This window comes from Grampus griseus (assembly GCF_964374135.1).
Source record: "Grampus griseus genome assembly, chromosome: 2".
NCBI classification, from domain to species: Eukaryota; Metazoa; Chordata; class Mammalia; order Artiodactyla; family Delphinidae; genus Grampus; species Grampus griseus.
Genome location: NC_139018.1, coordinates 175656940 through 175671997, shown reverse-complemented (window position 1 = coordinate 175671997; position 15058 = coordinate 175656940). Strand labels below are relative to the sequence as shown.

Genomic DNA, 15058 nt, shown 5'->3' with positions numbered 1-15058 from the left:
GAGACATAAAACACATCAGAGTGAAGATTAATTCTGAGGCTTCAGGGCAACTGAGCAGGTAAGTGCTAAGTGAGATCAGGCGCATGGGTGGTGACGTGAGATGAGGTTTAGCCCCACGTGCCTCTGTCCTCGGTCACTTACCTTGTGTCACACCTCTAGCAGCTACTCACCCCTCCCAGCTCCAGCCTCTTCAGCTGCCCGCCTCCCAGGCCTGTTGCAAGGATCAAAGGAGATGATTTATTCCATTTTGATAAAGAGTTTTGTTGAAACTCAGGTGCGTGGTTAGAGTGAAGCACTCTTGAGCCAAAGCTTTGCAGGAGAGGCAGACACTTGAAATAAAGGATTTTAGCCCCAGGTTGAGAGCTGAGAGAGGAAATGATGGACTCCGTCCGGAGGAGACCGTGTGTATGAAGACACTTTACGGAACCAGGTAGGAGATACTATGAATGCGGGGAGCTGCCAACGTGTGCTGGTTCCATCAGATTATTTTACAATAATAGAATGACTCTTAACGTCAGCAAGAAGATGGGAAATTCCCAGCCGGGGTAATGCCTATTTTCTGATAGGTGTTTATGAGGAATCCATGGACTCATGTCATGGGGGGTAACCCCACTCTCTGGTTATTTTAGATCAGAATCTGACCCTAGCTATTTTTACCTTACGACTAGCCTGAAGAAAGTTTTGGGGAAATCTATCCTTTTCAATTAAATGTGGCACAGCATTTTGAGTTCCTTGCAGTGTGCCTTTAGTTGAGCCTAGTGCTAAAATGAAATTAAGAATATAAAGGTTGTGTTTTGAATTAGAAGATCTGAAGCAGGACCTGTGTCGTAGGTACACACACGCACGCATACACACACATAGAGCTCTTGTCAAGTTATCAACCCATTAATGATACTACGTGGGTCCCTTGGTCAATCATTCAACAAGATTTATCAGTTTAGTAGATAGGCGATCAGCTATGGGCTTGTTGATTGTCTTTGCTTTCACGGTGGTACCGTGGACTCACTGAGAGCGTTCCCTACGGTGGATTCGAGGTTGAGTGTTATGGGGTGTTTAGCCTTATGTTCTAGAGGCCATGTTAGAATATGGGGTGAAGGCTCTTCCGGGGGCAGCATGAGGAGTGGGGCAAGGGTCTCTCACCCGGTGGGGGACCATGGGGCACCCGTTGCTGATGTCTGAGGAGAAGTGAAGATACTCTTGCTGAGAGAGGGGCACTAAGAGTAAAACGCTGATTGGGAATTGGATGCTCTTCCCCAGCTCCCCTGCTGGGCCGCGATGTGGGTGAAATCTACTCCCCACATTAATGACAAAGCGCCAGGGGAGGGAGGCCGAGCCTGGGAGCAGAGGAAAGAACGCGCCTGGAGAGCTTGCGCAGTTTCCTCTGATCTCCCGGCGGCCCCGGACTCATCAGCCTCATTTAATTAGTGAGGAGAAAGGGAGCCACTCTGCCAAAATAAACAGTGCTGGGCACACACGCGCTTCCTGATAAGAGCTCCCTGATCTGCGAGCATAGCTTCTAGGGTAACTTGGAGTCACTGACGGCTCACTGCTGGCACTTGGGGCCTTTGGGATCCACGTCCACTAAATCCGGGGCTGCCCCGTAGCAGTCTGCAAGGCCGCGTCCCTGCCAGCATCTTTCTTGGTGCAAGTTCTGTTCTGTTTCTCTTCCCAAATGAAGGGATAGGGAGCTGGTCTCCTGCATCCTAGAATCAAAGTTTCTCAAATATACCTGGGCTTAGATGGAGTTGGACTGCCCTTTGCGTTTTCGGAACGCTGTAACCACGGCCCTGCTCTGTATAATGACTTTCCCAGTCTCCCAGTTGGGGAGTTCTGACTTGAAGTTAAGAAAAGCCAAGTGAAGGAGGCCCACAATTATTGTTGGTAAGAGTGAGAGTTCAACCTTTCCTTGCCTGTTTAATTCAAATCCCACACAAGGCTCTCCGAGCCCTTTCTCTGGGCTATGCACCCCACCACGTGCTGTGGGCATCAAGGAGGGTACCTGGGCCCCTGGAGAGCTCTGTCTTGAGGTGGGAGAGGCAGGAGAGACCATAGGTGCTGGCCAACGTTCCCTCCCTTCAAATATCAATATTAAAAAAAAATTCACCATAATGCGCAGGATGCAGTCGTGTGAGACGTATTCCTAAAGGTGAATGGATTTGAGAAGTACCGTCTTCTGATGGATTCTTAATACACTAAAAAAAGATTTTAATACGTATCTGTCAAGAGATGATTTTTGTTCCATGAAGTGAGTTTTAAAGTGACACTTACCAATTCGTTCAAAAATCGGAAAGACTCATTTCCTCTGGCATCCTCTGCGCCCCGGGGCAGAGTTCTTCGGGTTAAAATAAGAGTTAGTTACTGGCTTTACTTTGTGTCTGTGTGGTTTTTTTTGCTTTAATGATTAAATAATCGTTCATCCCTTGGAAGCGCCACATTGGTTGGCTGTGTAGGGAAGTGTTTATCTTTTGTCGTTTCCAGGTGGTACTTCCTTCTGCCTTTGTGTGCTATCTGGGTAGTAAAAATAAGACATCATTGTTAGAAGCAGATATGAACCCCGTGGCTTGCTTGTTTATATACCTACTGTACCTTTGTTTTGTTTGAATTTCTGAAGTGAGTCAAAGCAAATATATGTACAATCTGGAGATGGTTGTATATAAACTAAAACATCTTTGGTCACAGTTGCTGAGAATATATTCCTTCAGACGAAAGCCTTAAAGAAAACTAGCTACTGATATTAATGGAAGGGATTTCTGAAAAGCTTGAGAGGAATGATTGCACTTTTGTTCTACTTCCATTTACCGCTTATCCTGTAACCCGTTGCAGGGGGTGGTCCTCGCCCTGACCCAACTTAAGTGCGTGGTGGGGTCGTTTGCTATGAATAGACACCGTTGTATGAAAACAGTGACTGTGTTTTAACACCTAAAAGCATTTGCTCCATTAACCCATTATGTGTTGGCTGCCGCATCATGCAGTAGAAACATCTGATTTCAAATGAATTCTATTCTCTGTATGTATATGAATTGAATTATTAGACAGAGTTATAGAGCGTTTATTACTATTGGGAATGATATTAGACAAAACTTAAACAAAATCACACTAGCATTTTTTCCTACGTAAAATAAACACTTTAGGCTTCATAACACATTTCCAGGTTGGATTGTTCAAATTGCAGGGACAGAATTTTTTTTCTTTTTTCTTTTTGTAAATTTTATTGAAGTATATCAATAAAATGTTGTATTAATTTCTGCTGTTCAGCAAAGTGACTCAGTTATATATATATGTGTATATATATATGTGTGTATATATATACATTCTTCTTTGTATTCTTTTCCATTATGGTTTATATCAGGATATTGAATATAGTTCCCTGTGCTATGCAGTAGGACCTTATTGTTTATCCATCCTATACATAATAGTTTGCAGCTGCTAATCCCAAACTCTCAATTTAGGGAGAGATTCGATCTACATTAAAAGAAAGGCCAACCACCAACTCTTCTAGAAATCATATAAACAGATTGTTGTTAGTGGTTGGCTTCAGTTATTTTTTTATTGTTTTATTTTTAAATTTTTTAACTTGAAGTAGAGTTGTACAGTATAGTGATTCACAATTTTTAAAGGTTATACTTAATTTTTAGTTACTATGAACTATGTGCTACGTTCCCCGTGTTGTACAATATATCCCTGTAGCTTATTTTACGCACGATAGTTTGTACCTCTCAATCCCCTACCCCCATATTGCCCCCCCCCACCTGGTAACACTACTTTGTTCTCTATATCTATGAGTCTGCTTCTCTTTTGTTGTATTCACTGGTTTGTTGTATTTTTTAGGTTCCACATACAGGCGATATCGTACAGTACTGGTCTTTCTCTGTCTGACTTATTTCACTTAGCATAATGCCCTCCCAGTCCATCCATGTTGCTACAAATGGCAAAAATTCATTCTTATTTATGGCTGAGTAGTATTCCATTGTATATATATATATATATATATATACACACACACCACATCTTCTTTATCAATTCATCTGTTGATGGACATTTATGTTTCTTCCATACCTTGGTAATTATAAATAGTGCTGCTGTGAACACTGAGGTGCACATATCTTTTTGATTTAGTATTTTTGTTTTTTCACATATATACACAGGAGCAGAATTGCTGGGACATATGGTAGTTCTCTTTTTCCTGTGGAATTGGGTGGCTCTTTATGTGAGGAAGGAGGTCAAGGTGACTGAGTGAGCATGATTGAATGGGGTGGGAGGGTGGAGGCTTGGAAGCATTATTAGCCGTGTATGAAAATGCTAGAAGAGACCAGAGTTGTGTTAGAGAGGGTGCCAAGAGCCAGGAGATGCTGTTGCTGAAAAAGGCGGGGAAGCATGAGGAGCGGGGGTGATGCACAATGACATGATTTAAGGTTGAAGGAAAGGACAAAGATCTGGAAGTAGGAAGAGGTTTGACAAGGACCCCTCCATCACCTCCAGGTCTGGTGTGTGATAACTTCGAATGAAGAACAGCCACCATGTGAAGGGGAGACAGAGCAGCGTCCTCAGGGAAGTGTCAGTCTTTGTCAGAACAGGAAGGAGAAAGCAGTATTTGGGGATTAGATTGGGGATATAGGGAACTTTGCTATGAATGGTCCACGAATTCCAGGAGGCGCAGTGGAAGGGTTTCAGGAGTTGGGAATAGATGGGAGAGCCTTGTGGTCATTGGAATGTGGGGAGGAGGGTGGGGTGACCTGGGAGACAGAAAGAAAGGGCAGGGGTACAAAGCATTTAGCCTGGGGGCTGCAACGTCATGAGCTCTCAATAAATGTTCGCTTTTAATCGTTTTGTCAGGGATCGATGAATTATTGGGAAAAAGGATGTATCAGAAAAGGATCAATAGCTATACTTCTAACTTACAATCCAGACATTCAATCAGTGTTATCAAAAACTGTGTTAGATCAAAGGATTAGATAAAACTACCTTCTCATCTAATTGGAGAGAGCTCCTAAAAGGGCCGGGAGCTATAAATCTCAGGCAATATTGGTCTTTCCAATAATGCTTATATACTGACTTGCGAAAACAACGTTAGAACATTTAAAATAATCATTTCCCATCAGAGTAAAGGAAAATGGTTTTATTTTTGCATTTCCCCTTGAGTTAATGTGATTTATTTTTTTTATAAACTCACAACTTTACAAGGTTTTTGAGGAATATCAAACAGACACGACAGGGTTATAATTCTTGGCTTCTGACAGCACCTTCCTTCTGTATGGTGAACTACGTCTTACTGTAGTTAATGTTGTGAGGAGTCGAATATCTCTCCAGAAATCTGTTCATGTCCTAGAATCAGTGCCTCTGGGCTCGGAATCTGATCTGCCATATTTTAATACTTGAGTAAACATTTAACCTCAAAATAAATGGGTGAAATCTTTTAGATTTAAAAAATGAATTGAAAGATATTCTGGAGGGGATTAAGCCTGTCTCTATTCAGGAAAATTTCTGACATTTTCAAATCCCTCTGACACTGAGGTATTCTCTTTCCCCAGGTATGATTTCAGATTGCACAGCTAGCGTTTCACAGAAGAGGATGCCGCTCAGGTACACAGCTCAGAGATGCAAAGGGTACTGTCCTAGGTGCAGGAATAGCGTCTCTCTCTGGAGGGGCACCTGACACTTCATCTCACCTGAACTCTCTGCAGCAGGGGTCTCCAACCCCCGGGCCGCAGACTGGTATCTGTTAAGAACCAGGCCGCAAAGCAGGAGATGAGTGGCAGGAGAGTGAGAGGAGCTTCATCTGCCGCTCCCCACCGCTCCCCGTCGCTCCCCACCACTCCCCACTGCTCCCCATCACTCCTCATTACTCCCCACCACTCCCCACCGCTCCCCACTGCTCCCCGTCGCTCCCCATCACTCCCCACTGCTCCCCACCACTCCCCATCCCTCCCCACCGCTCCCCACTGCTCCCCATCACTCCCCATCACTCCCCACCGCTCCCCACTGCTCCCCATCACTCCCCACCACTCCCCTCTGCTCCCCACCACTCCCCTCTGCTCCCCACCGCTCCCCATCATTCCCCACTGCTCCCCATCACTCCCCACCACTCCCCTCTGCTCCCCACCACTCCCCATCATTCCCCACTGCTCCCCATCACTCTCCATCACTCCCCACCACTCCCCACTGCTCCCCATCACTCCCCATCACTCCCCACCACTCCCCACCGCTCCCCACCGCTCCCCATCACTCCCCACCGCTCCCCTCTGCTCCCCACTGCTCCCCATCACTCCCCACTGCTCCCCACTGCTCCCCGTCACTCCCCATCGCTCCCCATCACTCCCCATCACTCCCCACCACTCCCCACCGCTCCCCACCGCTCCCCATCACTCCCCACCGCTCCCCTCTGCTCCCCACTGCTCCCCATCACTCCCCATCACTCCCCATCACTCCCCATCGCTCCCCACAACTCCCCATCACTCCCCACCGCTCCCCACTGCTCCCAATCACTCCCCGTCGCTCCCCATCACTCCCCACTTCTCCCCAATGCTCCCCATCACTCCCCATCACTCCCCACCACTCCCCACCCCTCCCCATCACTCCCCACTTCTCCCCAATGCTCCCCATCACTCCCCACCACTCCCCATCGCTCCCCATCACTCCCCACCACTCCCCACCACTCCCCATCGCTCCCCACCACTCCCCATCACTCCCCACCACTCCCCATCACTCCCCATCGCACCCTGTTACTGCCTGAATCATGCCCCCAACCCCCTCTTAGGATCTGCCTCGGCTTTTGAGCCAAGACCACATTTCCTGGACAGCATCCAGCCAATGACTGAGCACAGTCTGTCCAGTAGGTCATCTTTGCTCTAGGGTCCTCCATCAGGTTGTCCAAAACTTTGTCACCACCCCTCCACCATGATCTGAGTCTCTCTCTTCTCCATCTTGTTTCCTACCCCCTTACCGTTTACAGGTGCCAGATCTGAACCATGGGTCGTCTTCATCCCTCCTTGGATGTTCTTCACAAACGTCACCCACATCCGCAATCTCTTGTCCTTCTTACTCAACCTCACTCTCTGCTTTCCTGGGGACCCATCAACACAGTGCTCTAGTCAGCTGGTTGTAGTCTTTTAGCCACAGATAAAGGCAGTGCAATGCAGTAAGTGGCTAGCAGAGACACGCTTACACATGGAAATACTTATGCCCATTTAGAGCATTGATTCATAAAGCAGTACCAGATTTTCTTATTACAAGTTTTTTTCATTCAGGGACTTTTACAGTTAAAATATTCTGGAAGTTGAACAGGAAAACTAAATTGAAGATAAATCTAAGTTAATTACAGATGCAAAATTTTTGTTTGAAATGTAAGCACTACCCCACTTTCTTTACCCAGAGTTAGATTAGTGTTCTATGGATTGCACACACACTTTTCTTGCTTATTATGGAATTTGCTTTATATACTTTTGAAGTAGCTAAATTCAGAGGCAACAAAACTAAACTGGTCCCACATTTAGATTAAACACCTTCTGTGGCTGAGCTACTTCCTCTTGGATGACTGATTGTCATCCAAAATTAAAGATAGCAGTGGATAAACTCTTTGCTTTCCATTTCAACCCTCTCTTGCCTTACTCATTTCCTAGTACTATTTGTGACACCATGATCTTAAACATTCAGTGGGCTCAGACAATGGCATTAAAAGTGGCTGCCACTTTTTTTGTATATTCAGGGTCCTTGACAATATCTCCCAGAAGATGTCACATGGCTCCTTACGATGCTCCAGCCAAGAGTGGTAGAGGACAGCCCTTCTTTCTCTTTCTTCACTCAGACACTTACTGGATGAAATCAGTTTTCCAAAATTACTTTTATACAAAGAATGTAATCTTTTTTCTCAGATCCTTTTGTTGACTTCCCATCACCCATTTTCTTTTTCCTTTTAAACCCTCAAGCCATGATGTCTTAGTCTGTTCAGCTGCTATAATAAAATTCCACAGACCGGGTGGCTTATAAACAATAGAAATTTATTTCTCACAGTCTGATGGCTGGAAGTCTGAGATCAGGGTGCCACCAGGGTGGGAAACTCTTCAGGGTCGCAGATTCCTTGTTGTGTCCTCACATGGTGGAGGGGTGAGGGAGCTCTCTGGGGCCTCTTTTACAAGGGCACTAATCCCATTCATGAGGGCTCCACCCTCATGACCCAATCATCTCCCAAAGGCCTCACCTCCAAAAACCATCACACTGGGCACTAAGATTTCAACATGTGAGTTTTGCAGGGGACATAGACAATCAGACATGGACATTGAAATTTATTGCATCTTTGTCTGTCACTCTCCTCCTTTTTTCTTTATTAACATTTTCTCAGACCTTATATTCCAGCCAAGACAACAGCTTCAACATCCCTTGCCCTGTTTCCTCTGATGCTGAAGATTACCAGCCTGCTTGCCAGCCCTCCTGGATTTACCAATATCTCTTTTAATCTTCAGATTCCTTCTTAAGACCCATTTCCTCCTAAAGGTCTATTCTAGCTGTCTCCAAATGATTTCCCCTTCTTTGGTCATTATCATAATGCTTCCTTATCCGTGAGCTTGTTTGGACAGGTGTAATGAGACCTGAACTTGGTGGAAGCATAATGCCTGTACTTGAGAGAAGCAACTGGAAAGTTCACCAATATCTGCTGTTTCATACAGTCAAACCATCCTGCCTTCCTCACCTTCCCACGTGTGTGTGAATAAAGGAGAATATGCTTGAAAATCACCACCTTTCATTTGTAGATTGAGGGAATAATTTGGCTTGTTTGTGAGTATTAGACAGTTATGTGCTGTCAAAACTAAGGGATTTACTTAAGTTAACAATTATACTGTAAGTAGTCAGAGTGCTAAGTCAAAGTCTGGCCAATACTTCTCTTGTGCTGAAGGGTTAGCTGCTGTTTGTCCTGTAGTTAGAACATACCTATGAGAATATATATAAGGAAACATAATTTATACCAAGCTGTTTGTGTGTACCCACTTACTTATTGTCTCACTAACCCACACCTCTAGCATTCTTTTTTGCCTTTTTGTTCCTAGTTCCCGGTACTGTCTGGCATAGACTGAATATTTGCACCACCACACGAAAAAATTTAGTGTTAAAATCTAATCCCCAAAGTGATGGTGTTTGGAGGTGGGGCCTCGGGGAGGTAATTAGATCATGAGGGCAAAACCTTCAGGAATGGGATTAATGTCCTTATGAAAGGGGCCCCAGGGAGCTCCCTCCCCACTTGCGCCATGTGATGACACAGCAAGATCGGTCACCTGTGAATTGGGAAGTGGGCTCTCACCAGACTGAATCTGCCAGTGCCTTGATCTTGGCCTGCCCAGCCTGCAGGACTGTAAGAAATAGATTTATGCTGTTTATAAGCCACTCGGTCTATGACATTTTTGTTATAGCAGCCCAAACAGACTAAGACATTGTCAAAATTCAATAAATGTTTCTAAATTATTTGGCTTTTGTTCTGTGTAACGTTCCCTCATTCTTCACACCAGAATTGTTTGAAAGTCAGCTGGAAGTTTCACAGTAATTTACTCACAGTTTTTACTCACAGCCATAACATCTGCATCTCGGGAAGAGAAGGAAAACGTTTTAAATGTCCTGTGAACTGCGACTGGATGGAAATGATCAGCCATTCAGAGATGGTTAAGTGACGCTCTTTCTAAGGCTGCTTCGGGATGACTGCTTTCCTGGTTTGCTCTTCTTTCAATAGAGGCCACAGTCAGAGGGCTTTTGGCTCTGTGCTAAACCGTTCTCTTTGCATTTTGGCTATTGCTATAGTGGTTGCATCGGGGGAGGATTAAAATAGATTTGCATATTGTGACCTATTTCAGAGCAGGAGAGGAAATGGTTCAGTCTTCCGGGGAATCATCACTCTGTGAGCCACTGAAAACTCTAGCTAAGTGCCGGGGAACATTCCGCAGAGGACCGTCCAGAGTATTAAGGGGATCTGTAGTTTGCATCCTTTAGGCTCCAGACCTCTTTTAACTCTCAATCCCCAAATCCTAATGAGACTAAACAGCCTTTTATTTTTACAAGTATATACAAGCTGTTCCAAAACTTTCAGATTTCACGGACCAGTAAATTTCCAATAAATATTTTGAACATTGGCTTATAACTTTTTTTTTTTTGTGGCCAGGTTAGAAAAGTTAAAAAAAATAAAAATCATCAAACCTATATCTTTTTTCTAGAAATATCTATCGTAGCAGATTTTATTTCCTCCTTCCTCGCCGGAAACTCCAGTTTAGTTTGGGTGTCTGCCCCCTCCCGTGTGAGTCATAGTTAAACCTTGACTCGTCTAAGGGTCCAAGTCCATGCCCTTGACAGTGATTGGCTTAAGGATGGGCACATGATCCTATTCGGGACAGTGATTGGCTTAAGGATGGGCACATGATCCTATTCGGGACAGTGATTGGCTTCAGGATGGGCACATGATCCTATTCGGGACAGTGATTGGCTTAAGGATGGGCACATGATCCTATTCGGGACAGTGATTGGCTTAGGATGGGCACATGATCCCACTGTGGACCATGCTGGGCATGAAGGGTGCGGTTGGAGGGCATGCTGATCATTTACCATTTGCCTCTCTCCATCCAGAAGCATCCTTTGCTCTTTCTGCCTTTCTGGCCTCCAAGCACTGCCCCACGAAGCCTTCCTTGTCCGCTGGTCTCCCCTGGGGCTGGCTAACGGAGGCACTGCTGGGAACTGAGAGTATTCATGACACTCCCGCCCCTGCCCCCTTCCTCCTGGGGCGACCCTGCCAGCAGCGTTCATCCTGGGCCCGTCACCTCTCTGTCGGTCTGTCCTCTTCACTCTTCTGCTCATGCTTTTTAAATAATCCCTCCACCATATTCACTTCAGGTAAATTCTGTGAGCGCGCCCCGTCTTCCTTGCCCAAACCCTGACTGATACAGGGGCTCTCGGGAACGGTTCCTAAAAAGAGACACAGAGGAGGGCCCAGGCGTCTTGTACCGGAGATGACTGTGTCAACAGGTGACCTGGGGCCTTTGTGGCCGCCGTCCCGACCAGCGAGGGGAGCCGGGCTGAGGGAAACCAGTGCGGCATGGGTGGCGGAGGGGCACCCAAAGGGCTGTGTCCTTGAGGATCCCGTGCCTCTGAGTGAGCCAGCTCTGGAGATGCGTTCCGTGGGAAGCGTGCTATCAGGTTGAGAGGTTTCCTTGTTGTTTAGGCCACTTTGAGTTGTGGTCTTGTGTTCCTCGAGGCTAAAAATTTCCCAAGTTTGATAAAGCAGATGAGGAGGGCGCAGTAACCGAATAATGGGGTGGGGGTGGGGAAATCGCTTAAGTAGAACGAGCAGAGATACATTTAAAGTGATTTGAAGAATGAAAAGGAAAGAGGTGATGAACAATGTTCATGCGGGCTCTGCTCTCTGCCTCCCCTGGGTCCCTCTGTTGTGGTCTCTGCTGCCTGGACCTCCAGGCTGGCTCTCTGACCCATAACCTTGGGGTGGGGCTCCCCACTTCTTTCTTCCTATCTCTCTACCTGATTTTGCCCCGTCAGGATTCCCTAGAGTGGATCCTCCCACCATCCTTGAACTTCCATTGCCATCATTTTCATCTCGTTAAAGCCATTCTTTCAGAAAGATATCATAATTTTTAAAAACCAATCTAACCTATTTAAAACAATTTTAATTTTAAAAGCTCTTGCCTGTGGAGCTATTCGTCCTTAGCTGTGATGCTGTCACAGCTGACGTAATGGGTTCAATTCCCCCTTATTCCAGGCCTCCTCCATATTTTGGTCACGCCTTGCTTCTTTTCACTTCTTTGACATTTTGTCTTCTCAATTCTGATTCCCTCCAGCCTTTTTCTACCAACTCTCAGAAGGGAAGTGGGAAGGAGAAACAAGAAATTAAGGGGATGCCAAAAGGTTTATTTTCCAATGAAAGCAAGAGAGACTCGAGATAAGAGAGAAGGTCTTTGAGGACTGGTGTGTTCGTGATCCCGTTAGCCTAAGGTTAGATTGCAGGGAGAGTCTGTCATTTCTTCCTGGGTGAGCTATTTGCATGAGTGATGCTGGGTTTGGAGGCTGTGGATGAAAATTATTCTATGAAAATTATAGAATAATCCCCTGATTTACCCAACCTAGTGGCTAAGTCAGGGAAAATGATCAGTTCATGCCTTGAAAATAAATTCTTTCCTTTGGAAGATAGTAAAAAGCAGAGGAAGACACTGAGTAAATGCTTTCTGGTGGTGCGGGTGCCGGCGGGGAGCCACTGAGGTCTGGAGGCCCTTCCAGCTGTACGGTTGGAGGGTTCTTAAGCGAGAACACATGTGCTGAGAATCCACAGAGTCAGACACTTTCACTGTGGGTGGAAGACGTTAAAGGGTATGGCTCTAAACTGGAAAAGCTCGCTCCTTGCGATGTATAAGGCAAAGGAAGGGATAAGACTGAGGCCCCCAGGCAACAAGGTCCTGGACTCTGTTCTGGGCCCCTCCCTTCTTCCTGGCTTTGGGAAATTAGGGAATTCCCTTAGTCTCTCTAAGCTTTCAGTATTTTTATAACGTTGGACTCATCAATCCTGTTCTGCCCATCTCTCTGGGTGGACAGGATCAAGGGAGGCCAAGTGATAGCCTGCTGTGTTGTGTAACATTCTGCGCACACACAGGGCACGACTGGTTTTACTGTTATGTGTGACCCAGTTGCACAGCCACCAGGGACTGTGAACTCTACCTGTCAGCGCCTCCTGCAGGGCTGGGCTGGAACAGGTGCCTTCCTACCCTTGGGAAGCTTAACTTGGCTGGAAGAAATCACTTAACCAAAGCTATGCACCCAGCAGTGTTCAGGAAAGTGGAGGTGGGAGCATCAGGACAGCTCAGTCAGCCAGGCCATTTGTAGAGATGCCTGCTTTTACCGTCAGACTTCAAGGGGACACTACACTGAGTATATTTGATAATACCTGGTGTTTTAAAATCAAATAATGATTGTTTGCGGAAATTTTAAGTAGGTATGTTTTTCATTCAAAGTCTGTTGGCCCCTCCTTTGAAGTATTTCTTCAGTCCGTTCACTTCTGTCCATCGTCACCACTGCTCGTGCCGGGCCCGCATCCCCTCCCACCTTGATCCTCACATCACCCTCTGGCCTTGTCCCTTTCACTCCAGTCCCACCACCCACCCCCAAGCTGCTGTCCACGCCCACCCAGAATCTTCTCTAGGACTCGTCTCTTTATGTCACTTCCCGGCTTCACATCCTCCCGAATCTGTCACCTTTGGGATCAAATCAAATTTCTTACCGTGTGGCACAAAGACCCAGCTTAGCTTTCCCATCCCGGCTCACTATCGCCCCGTCCACACTCGGGCAGCCTGGACGCCCTGAGCTCAGCCTTTCCTGCCTGGCTCGTCTCTCATGGTCACACAGGCCTCTTTCTCTGCTCTGCTTGTCTTAGCCAGATTTCACTCTTCCTTCCCTGTTGCGTTCAGACGTCCTGTGTCCCCAGGACTGGGCTCGGTTGTTCCTTTGTGCTCCTGGACTGGGCTCACCCCATGTTCCCCCTTCACTCTCAGCTGACGCCTCACTTCACGCCTCTCCGAGGACCGGGAACTCTCTCATCTTCCTACCAGATCTGTGATCCAGCATTCTCACCCCCTCCTCCTTTCCTCCAGGTGCGATTCTCAGAGTGTCTCTTCCCCGTGAAAGGTGGACTCCTCTGCTTCTGCTCCGGACATCACCCCTCCCCTGCTCAAGGACTCCTGCCTTTAACCCCCCTCCATCTTCAACTGCACAAGCCCTCCTTTTGTACGGGATCACTCCATCAGCATGCAAACATTCTTCTTCTTCTTCTTGGTTCTTCCAAGGATCTCTAGCTGCCATTCCCTATCTCTGTTTTCTATGCCTAAAATCCTTCCAGAGCTGTCTGGGCATTGTCTCACTGTCTCAGTTCTCCTCCCCGCCCACCCATCAGGCTTCTCCCTCTGCTGTCTGGCTGCAGTAGTCCTGCCGGAGGTGGGCAGTGGCCCCTGCTTTGCACTGCCCCCGTTGGACCCCTCCCTCTGCACCACTCACCACCCTGCCTGGGCTGCCTCTGGCTCTTCCCCATCTACCAGTCCATGTCTTCCCCATTCCTGTGCCCTTATCTTTCTTGCCACCCTCTGTGTGGGTGTTCTCAACTCGACCCAGATCTTTAAATAACATTTATTTGCCGGTGGTTCCTGAACTTATAGCCTGAGCTCAGACCGCTTCTCTGAACTCCAGACTCTTGTATTCAATGCCTACTCTACATTCCCACGTAGCTGTTTCACAAGCATCTCAAAATTACTATGTCCCAGAATGAACTCCTCATTCTGCCACTTCAGTCCATGGCTCCCCCGTCTTCCCCATCTCAATAAATCACACCTTCACCCACCAGTTGCTCCACCCAGAAATGTGGAGGACCTACTTGTCTCTTCTTTTCACTCATCCTCGGAGTCTGTCAGATGTTCCTGTCTAGCCCATCCCCAAAGCCTATCTTGATCTGGTCCGCTTAGCCCCACGCCTTCTCCTCTCACCATAGCCCAAGCCACACTCAGCTCCGGGAGTGGTCCCCTGCTTCCACTTGGGGAAGGCAGCTCTAGTCCGTGACCACATAGCATCCAGAGAAAGTGTGATGCCTGCCTAAAACCTTCAATGGTTCCCCACTGAACGGCTCACACGGCCCTATGTGGTCTGGTTCTTGCCTTTCTTCCAGCCCCCCTTTTCGTGTCCGGTCCCCTCCCTTCTTCATCACACAACCCGTGGCTGCTTCCCTCACGTCTGCTCCATTGGTTCAATGAAGGATACTCAGTCTCCGGGAACTGCCCACGACACAGAGATTGTGTGAACAAATATTTGCTTTGATTGCTAAATTTATTGCTGTGTGCCAGAAGCTGGAGTGAACCAAAGAAAGTTCCTGCCAGACAGGAGCTCTCAGTCTGGTGAATGACACGAATGTGTATACAGAGACTGTTTACTATTTGATGTGGTAGGTGTGATCCTGAGGGGAAGCCAACTCTGGGGCCAGAGGAAGCTTAGGAAAGGTTCTCAGAGAAGGAAATATTTGAAGTGAGTTGATGAGCCTCTACAGAAA

The 15058-nt window shown here is 46.9% G+C and overlaps 1 long non-coding RNA gene across 1 annotated transcript in view; it reads left to right on the top strand.

The window, feature by feature from the left end:
- The first annotated feature begins 391 nt into the window (after positions 1–391).
- Positions 392–15058, top strand: part of LOC309818658 — a 56366-nt gene continuing 41699 nt past the window's right edge. Inside the window, exon 1 of the long non-coding RNA XR_014296367.1 lies at positions 392–430. This is a non-coding gene — a long non-coding RNA (uncharacterized lncRNA). The remainder of the gene's footprint in view (positions 431–15058) is intronic.